Genomic DNA, 12,734 nt, shown 5'->3' on the forward strand with positions numbered 1-12,734 from the left:
ATTGTGATCTGAGGCTTGTGTGCAAATGTTTGGACATTGAAACCTATAGAGAAACCTTGGGATTTTGCTTGGGGGAACTAAGTGAAAGAGGTACAGCGGCAATACTCAGAGAGGTGGTAGTTTGATAGTGTGCAATACAGCACATGGATATGTTGGCACTGTTTCTACAGTGCGTGGCATGCAATAAGGTACACTGAGGTGTTGGCACTGTGTGAACTGTGAGTATCATGCTTAGAGGCACAGATGTGTTGTCACTATGGGAACAGCGCGTAGCGTGCAATGAGAGGCATTGATGTGTTGTCACTATGGGAACAGACCTTGCATGCAATGAGAGGCATGGCTGTTGGCATTATGTGAATAGTGTGTAGCATGCAAAGAGAGGCACGGATGTGTTGGCACTGTGGGAGTAGTTGCAATAACCTTGGAGCTCAAAAACAAACAGCGAGTGTATCAGAGTACATGCATGCACAAAGATAATAAGTGCAAACCATTGAAAGTGGCATAACCAAATATACTGGTCTAAGACCTCCACCAGACTTCACCAGGGATCCCCATAAGAGAATATGGACTTTGTAGTTGGTTCCCATAATGAAAGCAACATAGTATTTAACTGGTATGAGAATTCTGCATGGAAACACTGCTGATAAAAATGTGGGTATGGATGTTCTGCTATCAAGGAGACCGAACAGTGGAGTTGAAACAACACCGGAAGCAAACTATATTGGAAGGTATAGTTCTAAAGCAAGAACGTCTATGAAAACACAATTAATACTCAGGTACTGGAGAAATGCACTGAGCAGGCTTTTTGCAGTGATTGGCTGATAGGTGATTCCTGGCATGAGTTATCAGTGCTGGAGGTTAGCGGTAACACCTGAGAGAGTTGTTATGTAATCTCTAGCCTGAACCCAGCTTGATTTTGTTGAGGATTCTGATTGGGAAGGCCAGAAATCACTGACCTGCAGAGTGTTTTTAAGCAAGTTAGTAATGTCCATGACTGTGGTTACTGACAGATACAGATGTGTCCTTATACACGTTGGCTTCAGTTGTGGCAAACAGCCCCTCTCCGCATGCCAGGTCCTGCGCTGAGCATCATTCTTGCTCAAAATGTGCGACTTCTTTGCATAAATTAAAAACAAAACTACTTTGCTAGATTACATTGATCAATATGACGTGTGCTATTTGTACATCTGTGCGCGAATGAGTCTGAAACTGTATACAAAGTGCAATGATGCAGTGGCCGCGGGTTTTTCTCACTCCAAGTTCTGTTGTGCTTCATCTGCGACTTTGTACTCGTCTAAAGAAAATTCTTATGTGGTTAAAGGCGCAGCCCAGAGTTCCTAGTACACTGTGAGTGGTGTTTTGCTGGATCTGCGATGTGAATATGATGCAAAATGTAAAGAAAAAAATGTTACGCTTCACCTCTCAGAACGGCTCATTCGCACCGGGCATCTTGCACCGTATAGCGTATAGACGCTATGTGCCTGTTAATGTTTCATGGACAAACAGGATTTTATCATTGTAAAATAATGCTCTCCAACATGTTAAATTAATGTATTTGTGAGTTGTCCTCTGTATAATTTGCATAATCCCTGCATCCTATAAAGAGCATAGCAAACAAATCTGCGTCTGTCTTATGTCCATGACATGGTTTCTGAGAGGAATTACATAGTGCAAAAACAGCTTTAACCCATTCCCTACTGGAAGGAAGTGCTGAAAGAGTCTCGGCCAGTCCTTTTCCAGCTTGGAAAGGATTAAGGCCTCTACAGACTCCAACCTACACAAATCATATTGCAGGCACATTTTTCTTACCTTAATGAATGTAATCTTTAAATTAACAGCTTGCTCTAGGTTTCAGTGTGCAAACAAAGGTAATGAGGATGACTTGGCTCTTAGAAGGCACCCTCTTTCTAACAGCTGTGGAAACAGCAGGCAATGAAAAAGATTTTTGCCCCTTGTGAAACTGTCAAAAGTAATAAATATTTTCTTTCTTTTCCATCATTAGACTCTCCTAAGAATGCGCCTCCATTGTCAACTGTCATTCCCAGAACCCACCGGGCAGGAGCTGCATTGTGTAAAATGAATCCCGAAGTGTGAACAATACTGCCAAAAGCAGCTACACTTTTTCCTCCAAACGGTTTGGAATGTGGTTCTTCCCCATTGACAGCTCAGCCAAAAGAACACTTGTATTTAACACTGCTTTTTCAGAAGGATGCTTAAGTTATAGCATTGTCGGCCACCGTAAATAGATGCTCTCAGTAGAATAGTGCTTCTTCATTCCTAATTAGGGAAGTAACTCCGGGAAGAGAGAATGCCACTTGTAAGACTGGAGACATTGTCGGGATTGTGCTTGTCCCCACAATGTGAGGTAATTGGAGTTGTACCTTTTAGAAAGCTGCTACTTTCGCATAGGAAGTGCTAAAAAGACCTTTGTATGCCATGTTTTCCTTCTTCCTTTTTAAGGAAGTTACAGACCTCGAGTACTGGGAATGGCTGGGCCAAGGCCTGGAGAAGGAAACCACGGTAATGAACCACTTCAGCTTGCCGTTAAAAAAAGGAGGCCTAATTTTGAGGCCTGAGAATACGATGGCAAACAAAAGGTTCTGTTTAAGCTTATTATACGGAACATTCTTCCTGCCTACACAGCTTTCCTTGAAATGACCCTCTCAGAATAAGTGCAGCAAGTTTGAGCAAATAGAAACACACAACTTTCAGGGATAGATGTTATAGTTTTCCTTACAAAGCCATTTATATAATCCATGAAGCACAGTAATGAGTGACTAGGAAACCTGAAGAAAAACAATGGCTCTTAAAAAGAATGGGTTGCAGTAAAATATCGTCTTCAGATTGGCGTTGCTGTGCATTTTAATCCTGTAATTGACAGAGAAGACACAGGTACCCAGCGGAAAGACAAAATGGTTGAAAAATGTTAAGGCCTGCATGTGAATAATAAAAATATGAATACAGGCATTGCTGTGTCCCAGAACAGCCATTTATTCCAATTCTTGGGGCTGATTCTAAATTGGGACTGCAGTCAAATAGGGACCACACCAATTGTCAGTGAGTCCTGGCCGGCGACGTTTGGCAGCGTTTGGAGTGGCAGCTGGTGTGGCTATTTGAATTTTGGACTGTGCTGTCACCCTACCTCTGCAGCCGCCACTGGTTGGGAGCAAAGTAAAAAAAAAAGCCAGTAACTTCGCACCTTGGTAAATACCAGGTTGCACTGCAGGTGGGGCAGATTCAAAAGGTACAGATTTAGATTTGAGAGGGGAGTGTCCAAACTCAAATCTAAATTGCAGAGTTAGAATAAAGCTGTCCAGCATTTGTAGGCTACACACAAAAGCAGAAAGTATTTACAAAAAAAAATCAATGTATTTGCACCCCTTGCATTAAAACATGGTTTGCTTCAGATACCAAGTTATTTAAGTTTTTTATTTTTCATTTGCTCCCAACTCAAAGTCAGCCCCATTATTTTTATATTCCTGATGTCCCCCAAATCTATCAGCAAGGTTCTTACTCCTGTTTTATCCTATTTGGAACCTTAAAACAAAGATGTGGTAAATCTTTAAGGCCTGAGAAATCTTTTGATCTAAGGGAAATCTCAGTTTTCTTTTATTTTTAATTTATGGTGATAAAGGATAGATAAAGCCATGTTTTCTTGGGGTTTAATTGAACATGTGAGAGCAAATCATTTAATGACAAGAATTACGCTACCAGCAGGGCAAGTCAGTAGTTCACTTAAAGATATGACACTTGGAAGCTAAATAAACATTAAAGTTAATATTGTATTATTTTTTCTAAAAAAATAAATTAATTAAAAAAAAGGAATACTTTCAATCAGTGATCTGCCAACACGGGAAGTAATGTTGATGACAACTGTCAAAAAGGAATCAGTCTCTGAATTTACATTCATCGAGTCCTCTCCAATAATTGTAAGCTTTAATACATTACCAAATTGTATAGCATTTATAAAAAATATTACTTTTTTTTTTTTGACCTTTACAGATAAATAGGAAAAATTAACAATCTTAAAGCAAATGACACAAAATGAAATGAAACAGTAAGTGTATACCATTTTTTGTTCTACTCAATTGTACAATAACTGGGGCAAGGTTACACCAGACAATGGTAAGTACATTTTCACATATTTCCCCTTTTGTGTTCTTCATATAACTTTTGAAAACCACTGAATAGAATGCATAAACATATGACCTTCAATTAAGCTTTTTGATACACTCAAAGGGAAAAAATCCTGTCAGGAGACTGAACTATCATTTAAACAGTAATGAATTCTATTTTGTTGGATAAATGAAGCTAAATTTTAATAAACAGATGTGACATTTACAAAGCACTGGAAGCTCTCCTGTTCTTTTGAAATAGCCTAAGCACTAAGTCAATCGTTGAATAATTAAAAGTGAAAAATAAACAAATATCCTCCATTCTCTAATAGTGGAACAAAGACATTTTGCTCTAATCAGGAGATAACGATTTTCAGAGACATAATGCAAAAAATTTATATTTTTATGACTTTTTCTGTTATGGACAATTGATCCAGACCACAGACAAGAGGCAAGTGGCACCACTGTGGAACTAAGTTGTATTGACAGGAACTGTGAGGGCCTCCAAAAGTGACTTCAATTTCCGCCGTGCTTTTGTCTATCAGATGCCCTCTTTGAAAAGCCCAGTTAGGTATTGTTGCAAAAAAAAGAACTCTGCATCCACATTTATTCCCCTCTAATTCATACTCAGCATTGTAAGTTTTGCTTTTCAGAGATTGATTAAGAAACAGCACAAAGAATGGACAAGTGATTAGTCTCCCAGCATGAGCCTGGATTGTGGGTATAAACCTAGGGATTGGTTTAGAATTCACTGTGGCATTTGGCTTCCTTAGAGTCCCTCTGGTTCCTGATTTTATGCCTCCTTAACTGCAGGTAATACATTCCTACATACCAGGAAACTGAATCATAATAATTAGTCAGCACAGTAGTTATGACTCCCACTCATTCTCTCCCTGCGAGCCTAAATGTAGAAGGTTTAGACCCCCTGGAAATTATTTCCATTGAAACGTTTATATTGGACCCATGATTTGTTTATGGAGGAACATAAACCTATTGACACTTATCTAAATTCTACTGCATCACAGTCTCAGTTATCCTTTTATTTTATAATATATGTTTATCAATTTCCTGCACTTCACTTCTGAAATCTCACTGTATCCATCTTTTGTTGTTCATTGACTTGCATAAATATTGAAAATGATTTTCCTTAACATATATTTCTTCTTAATCAATCTATAAAAATATAGCCAGCATGTCTGGATATAATCGGCTATGGAAGCACTAACGGCAGGCAAGGACACATCTGTGAGATATATATCACATATATATATATATATATATATATATATATATATATATATAGATAGAGAGAGAGAGAGAGAGAGAGAGAGAGAGAGAGCCTGCACATCCCTAATATATATATATATATATATATATATATACATATATATATATATATAACCAGGCAGCGAAGGACAGCACTTCCGGAATCATAAATCAGAGTGCCCAGATACAAAAATATATATATATTTTATTTAATATAATTTATTTAAAAATCAATACAATGGCCCTGATTCAGACCCACTCGCAAGCGGCTGTCCGCTCGCAAGTGGGTTGATGGTCTGCACTGAGCATGCGCACGACGGAGGGAGCTCCGTCGTGCGCATGCGCCAGACGCGACGAGCGAAGGAAAGTCCTTCGCTCGTTGTGTCTGATCAAAGGGGGCGTGCTGTCGATGTTGATTGACAGCACGCCCCCTTTGGTGGGCGTGCCGGGGGCGTGCCTCCCTGACGGGGGCGTTCCCACGGGAACGCCTCTCGTCGGAAGCCGGCCCACTGACATCACTAGTGATGTCAGTGGGAGTGATTTTGGTTCTGATAGAGCCAAAATCACTTCGGGGCTTGCGGTTGAAAACCTCAAACGCAGGCTCCGGCTCGCAATTTCGATGCTCGCGATGGTCACGACCATCGCGGCCATCAAACTGCACGCTCGTATAGGCTGTGGGTGGTGACCCACAGCTATACGAGCGTCCAGGAGGACGCTCCATTTTTATGGAGGGCGGCCCTCATTCAGAGCGTGCGCTCTGCTCAGAGCGTACGGCTCTGAATGAGGGCCAATGTACAGACATTTTGGACAGGTAGCTGTATATTGTATGGATTTCTAAATAAACACTCTTGTGTTTAAGTTATTTAGGAGTGCTGCTTTCACTACGTTTACATATATATATATATATATATATATATATACACTGGGACACTCATAAATTACACAGCTTTTGTGGCTGATTAAAGTCAGGTGAAATACAGGCTTGAAGTCAGCCAGCCATAGAACCTGTGTAATTCGTGAGTATCCCGGTTTAAAGGCATAGTATGGTAAGCCTATATATATTAGGGATGTGCGCCAAGCCCCGAGTTTTGTTTTTGTTTTGGATTTGTATCTCCTTCATGTTTTGGAACTGGATTTGGTTTGGCAAAGCTGCCTTGCGTGTTTTGGTTTTGGATCTGTATTTTTTCCTAAAAAATTATTAAAACAGCTAAAATCACATAATTTGGGCCTGTTTTTGTTCCTTCAGTATTATTAACCTCAACAACATTTATTTACGGTCATTTCAAGTAAATTTTCACCACCTCACAACTCAAAATATTGATTTCATCTAGTTTAGGCCAAAAGGTTGCACCCAGCTATGGTGTCCCTTACACAATGCCCCCCCGTAGTGGTGCCTCCTATGCAGTCCCCTTAGTAGTAGGACAACCTATGCAGTGCCTCCAGTAGTAGTATGCCCCCCAGTAATATGCCTCCCAGTAGCAGTGCCCCCATTAGCAGGCCCCCAGTAGTAGTGCCCCCCATTAGCAGGCACCCAGTAGTAGTATGCCCCCCAGTAGCAGTGCCCCCATTAGCATGCCCCCAGTAGCACCCCCTTACACACACAAATAAAAAAAGAAAAACAAAAAACTTACCTGAATAACGGTCCTACCACTGTCCACTCTGCTCTATTACGCACGAGGGAGCCGGAAGACGGAGATCATGAGTGAGCTCCAACCGGCTCCCTCCGTGCAGCAGCCAATGAGAGTCTGTGTGACTCTCATTGGCTGCTATAACAAACACACAGCTGCCGCTGGCTGCTGTGTGTTTGTTTCTGTGTAGAGCAAACCACTATCACAGCAGTCTGCCCTACACTAGAGGAGCCCTGAGGTCGGATTCTCTCGCAAGAATCTGACATCAGGAGGCCGCCGTTCAGCCCCGAACGGGGATACGAGTCAGGCAGGGAACACCCGAACAAGGTTTGGGTGGACTCGGATTCCCTATGTCCGGAGCGGTTTGGATTCCACAGAATCCGAACCGCTCATCTCTACTTGATAGTTGATGGTGCGGCAAAAGAGCAGATGGTGCAGCTTGTGAGCCGGAGGTGTGGCTTTGTGAGCAGGTGATGCAACTTAGAACTCTGCTGTGGCTTGAGAGCTGGTGATGCAGCTTAAGAACCGGAGGTGCGGCTTTGTGAGCAAGTATTGTGGCTTTTAGAGCCAGTGTGGTTTGAGTACTGATGGTGCAGCTTGAGAGACGATGGTACAGTTTGAAAGCTGGTGGTGCAGCTTAAGAGCTGTAGATGCGGCATCGAGAGCAGGTGAAGTGGCTTTGAGAGCCAGCGTGGGTTGCGAGCCGGTGGTACAGCTTGAGAGCCGGTGATGTGGCTTTGTGAGCAGGTGATGCGGCTTTGAGAGCCGGAGTGGCCTGAGAGCTGGTGATGCAGCTTGAGAGCTGGTGATTTGGCTTTGATAGCCAGTGTGGCTTGAGAGTCAGTGGTGCGGCTTGAGAACCGGTGATGCGGCTTTGAGAACAGGTGTGGTTTAAGAGCCAGTGGTGTGGCTTGAGCCGCCGGTGATACGGCTTGAGAGATGATGCTGCGGCTTTGAGAGTCAGTGTGGCTTGAGAGCCAGTGGTGTGGCTTGAAACATGGTGATGTGGCTTGAAGAGTCAGTGTGACTTGAGAGAAGGTGGTGCAGCTTGAGAACCGATAATGTGGCTTGAATAGCAGGTTTGGCTGAAGAGCCGTTGGTGCAGCTTGTGAGCCGGAGCTGTGGCTTTTCGAACCAGTGTGGCTTGAGAGCCGGTGGTGCAGCTTGAGAGCTGGTGATGCAGCTTGAAGAGCCAGTGGAGCTGGAGAGCTGGTGATGCAGCTTGAGAGCCGGAGATGTGGCTTTGAGAGCCGGTGTGACGAGAGAGCCAGAGAAGCTTGAGAGCTGGTAAATGGAAGTCCATAAGATATAGGACACAACAACACAGACCATGCACAGAGCCAAAGGATCCAAAAGGAAAAGCTATAGTCGGCATAGAAGCAAAAGACCAGTGAGAACAAATAAGGGGAGGATCCAATCATGCTGTGTTGTGGTTCACATGTGACATCCTGTGGCATCCTGATTGTCTAGCAACTGATGGTAGAACTCCAGGAGAAACATTGGCAGATGAAGGTATATTACTGGAGGGAAACAAGTCGTGACCATGACTTGTTACACCTATCTAACAATAAAAACTTTTTCATCAGGCAAGCCGATAAAGGTGGAGCAATGGTAGTACAGAACTGGAAGGAGTATGATGAAGAAAGTTTGAATAAACTAAAAGACCAAAATACGTACACAAGATTAACCTATGACCCAAAAAATGAATTCAAAAGTAAAGCGGATTCACTGCAGAATAAAGCTAAAACATCTGAATGGCTGGATGATAGTACTTTTTCTTACCTAACGGTGAACAAACCTGTCTGTCCAGTTATATACACGACACCAAATATACATAAAAACCTGATTAAACCACCAGGAAGATCATTACTCCAACTGCTAGAAATATTTGTTGACTATTATCTACAACCTATGGTGTATAAATGTTTGAGTTTCATCAAGGACACAGGAGACTTTATGGATAAACTGAAAAAGATCACCATCACCCCAGTTACCATTATAGCAACCATGGATGTATGTTCATTATACACCATTATCCTGCACAAAGATGGACTGATGGCCATGGAGAAAGCATTATCCACCTTTACCTCGGAATACCCTATAAAATTCATTAGTGATCTAGCCTCAATGGTCCTTCACAATAATTACTTTAAATACAAAAATACCTATTATGTACAAAAATCTGGAACTGCCATGGGATCCAACCTGGCACCTGCATATGCCAATCTATACATGGCTGACTTCGAAGAGACTCACCTTTTCCCCAGATTTGGTCAACACATCACCTTCTATAAATGATTCTTCGATCACATTTTCCTATTATGGCAAGGAATGATGGATACATTTAATGAAATGGTAGGATACCTAAATAATATGGAACACCCTGTTAAATTTACACAGCATGCTGATTTAATTTCCTAGATATTACAGTAGTGAGGGATGGTAACAATTTAGGTACAACATTATTCCGTAAACCAACAAACAGAAATGCATTCCTTGATGCATATAGGCACCACCACCTACTCCCCCCACGGCATTAAAAGATAGTTTGCTTATCTCACAGTACCTGAGGATATGCAGAAACAATACAGACCTAAATACACAGAGGGAACAAGTGTTAGAACTGACACAGAGTCTAATGGAATGTGGATACTCAAACACTGCTAAATAAATGTCTGGCTAAAGCAAGTGCTCAACAGGAGACATCGAGCAAAAAGATGAATGAAGGTCATCTGATTTTTGTGACTGAATATAACAATGCAAGCAAGCACATCAAGAAGTCTGTCAAACAAAGGTGGCCAATCATCAACTCTGATCCATTGCTACAATTCTCGGATACACAAGTACTCATGATGGCCTATAAAAGATGTCCAAGCTTAAAACAATTACGCCTCCATCCAACTATGATAAATCACTCACCAAAATTATGAAATTGAAACTGGGAAGCTACCGATGTGGCAGCTGCATTACATGTAGTTTGATGGTTCCTGGCCCCTCAAGAGCTCACCCACATACTTGTAGAGCTATAAAAATAAGATGGAGACTACACTGTAAGTTAGACCATGTTGTATATGTTCTAACATGTCCCTGCAGCCTATATTATGTGGGATTGACTACTAGATATTCTAGGGAAAGAATGGCCAACCATAGGGCTTCCATGAGAGCTGTGATCCAGACAGGAGTATCTGATAAGCCGGTTGCAAGACATTTTGCTGAAATGGGCCATCAATTAGCCAGCCTAAAATGCAAATTAGTTGACTGGATACCACCCCTAGACGAAGGTGGCGATAGACAGCTCCAACTCAAAAAATATGAACGATATCCAATCGAGGACTTAATGAAAACAACCCACTGAGTATATTTTTGTGAAACACTATTATGTAAAATCACCAACCCCTCTCTAACCAAATATCATACAGGACTATACCCCCTTGGCCAGTCTACATATGAGCTGCTCCCCCTACTTGTATTTGTATTGAGAGATATTAATCTATATATAATTGCCTCTATGCTATTGTTAGGCTACCACTACCCATATGTCTGTGAGGTTCCCCAGTAGTTTGATTAATTTGAACTAAAGATAACATATGTCTCGTTTATAAAAATATAATGGCACTGGTAATAATATTATCAAATAAGTTGTTTATATGTACAGTCAGGTCCATAAATATTGGGACACTGACAGAATTTTCATATTTTGTCCTCTATTCACCACCACAATGGCTTTGAAATGAAACAAAGAAGATCTGATTTAACTGCAGACTTTCAGATTTAATTTGAGGGTAATTACATCCAAATCAGGTGAACAGTGTAGGAATTACAACGGTTTCTATATGTGCCTCCCACTTTTTAAGGGGCCAAAAGTAATCGGACAAACTAAACAATCCTAAATCTAACTTTCACTTTTTAATACTTTGTTGCAAATCCTTTGCAGGCAATTAGAGCCTGGTCTGGAACGCATAGACATCACCAGATGCTGGGTTTCATCCCTGGTGATGCTCTGCCAGGCCTCTACTGCAAATGTCTTCAGTTCCTGCTTGTTCTTGGGGCATTTTCCCTTCAGTTTTGTCTTCATCAAGTGAAATGCATGCTCAGTCGGATTCAGGTCAAGGGATTAACTTGGCCATTGCATAACATTCCACTTTTTAGCCTTAAAAAACTCTTTGGTTGCTTTCGCAGTATGCTTCGGGTCATTGTCAATCTGCACTGTGAAGTGCTGTCCAATGAGTTCTGAATCATTTGACTGAATATGAGCATATAATATTGCCCGAAACACTTCAGAATTCATTCTGCTGCTTTTGTCAGCAGTCACATCATCAATAAATACAAGGGAACCAGTTCCATTGGCAGCCATACATGCCCACGCCATGACACTACCACCACCATGCTTCACTGATGAGGTGGTATGTTTTGGATCATGAGCAGTTCCTTTCCTTCTCTCCCCATCACTCTGGTACAAGTAGATCTTTGTCTCATCTGTCAATAGGATGTTGTTCCAGAACTGTAATGGCTTTTTTAGATGTTGTTTGGCAAACTCTAATCTTTTTCTTCCTGTTTTTGCAGCTCACCAATGGTTTGCATCTTGTGATGAACCCTCTATAGTCACTCTTGTGAAGTCTTCTCTTGATTGTTGACTTTGACACATATACATCTACCTCCTGGAGAGTGTTCTTGATTTGGCCAACTGTTGTGAAGGGGTTTTTCTTCACCAGGGAAATAATTCTTTTGTCATCCACCACAGTTGTTTTCCGTGGTCTTCTGGGTCTTTTGGTGTTGCTGAGCTCTCCGGTGCGATCTTTCTTTTTAAGAATGTTCCAAACAGTTGATTTGGCCACACCTAATGTTTTTGCTATCTCTCTGATGGGTTTGTTTTGATTTTTCAGCCAAATGATGGCTTGCTTCACTGATAGTGACAGCTCTTTGGATCTCATATTGAGAGTTGACAGCAACTGATTCCAAATGCAAATGTCACACCTAGAATCAACTCCAGACCTTTTACCTGCTTAATTGATAATGAAATAATGAGGGAATAGCCCACACCTGTCCATGAAATAGCTTTTGAGTTGATAGTCCCATTACTTTTGGCCACTTAAAAAGTGGGAGGCACATATTGAAACTGTTGTAATTCCTACACCGTTCACCCGATTTGGATGTAATTACCCTCAAATTAAATCTGAAAGTCTGCAGTTAAAGCACATCTTGTTTGTTTCATTTCAAAACCAAAGGGGTGGTGAATAGAGGCTAACATCTGAAAATTCTGTCAATGTCCCAATATTTATGGACCTGACTGTATGTCTCCTCTGTATGTATACCCTATTTTTCTGCTTATGTACATCTCAATATAGCTTTAGAACTGTTCATATTATGGATGACACTTATGGCCTCATGTTTGCCTACCTGCACAGAGCCATGTGCTCTATGTCCCACTTCCAGTCTCTATGAGGTCACTTCCGGTCCAGGACATTATCTTATAGTGGTGCAGACCTGCCATACACATAATCAGGACCCTTATAATGGATTCCCTGCAATGGATTAGCAATATTATAATGTGAGACCCCTGTACCAGTGGCTAAATGAAACCCTAATAGCGGCCTCACGGGTAGCATGGCCACTTCTGGTCACGCGAACACTGCTGATGATGCACTTCTGGTTTTCAGCTATTTAAAGCCAGACAGCGGCACCTAAAAGAATAGTAAACACTGTGCCTTTGATATAGATGCTTGAT

This window comes from Taudactylus pleione, unplaced genomic scaffold (genome assembly GCF_031769625.1).
Source record: "Taudactylus pleione unplaced genomic scaffold, aTauple2 ptg000201l, whole genome shotgun sequence".
NCBI classification, from domain to species: domain Eukaryota; kingdom Metazoa; phylum Chordata; class Amphibia; order Anura; family Myobatrachidae; genus Taudactylus; species Taudactylus pleione.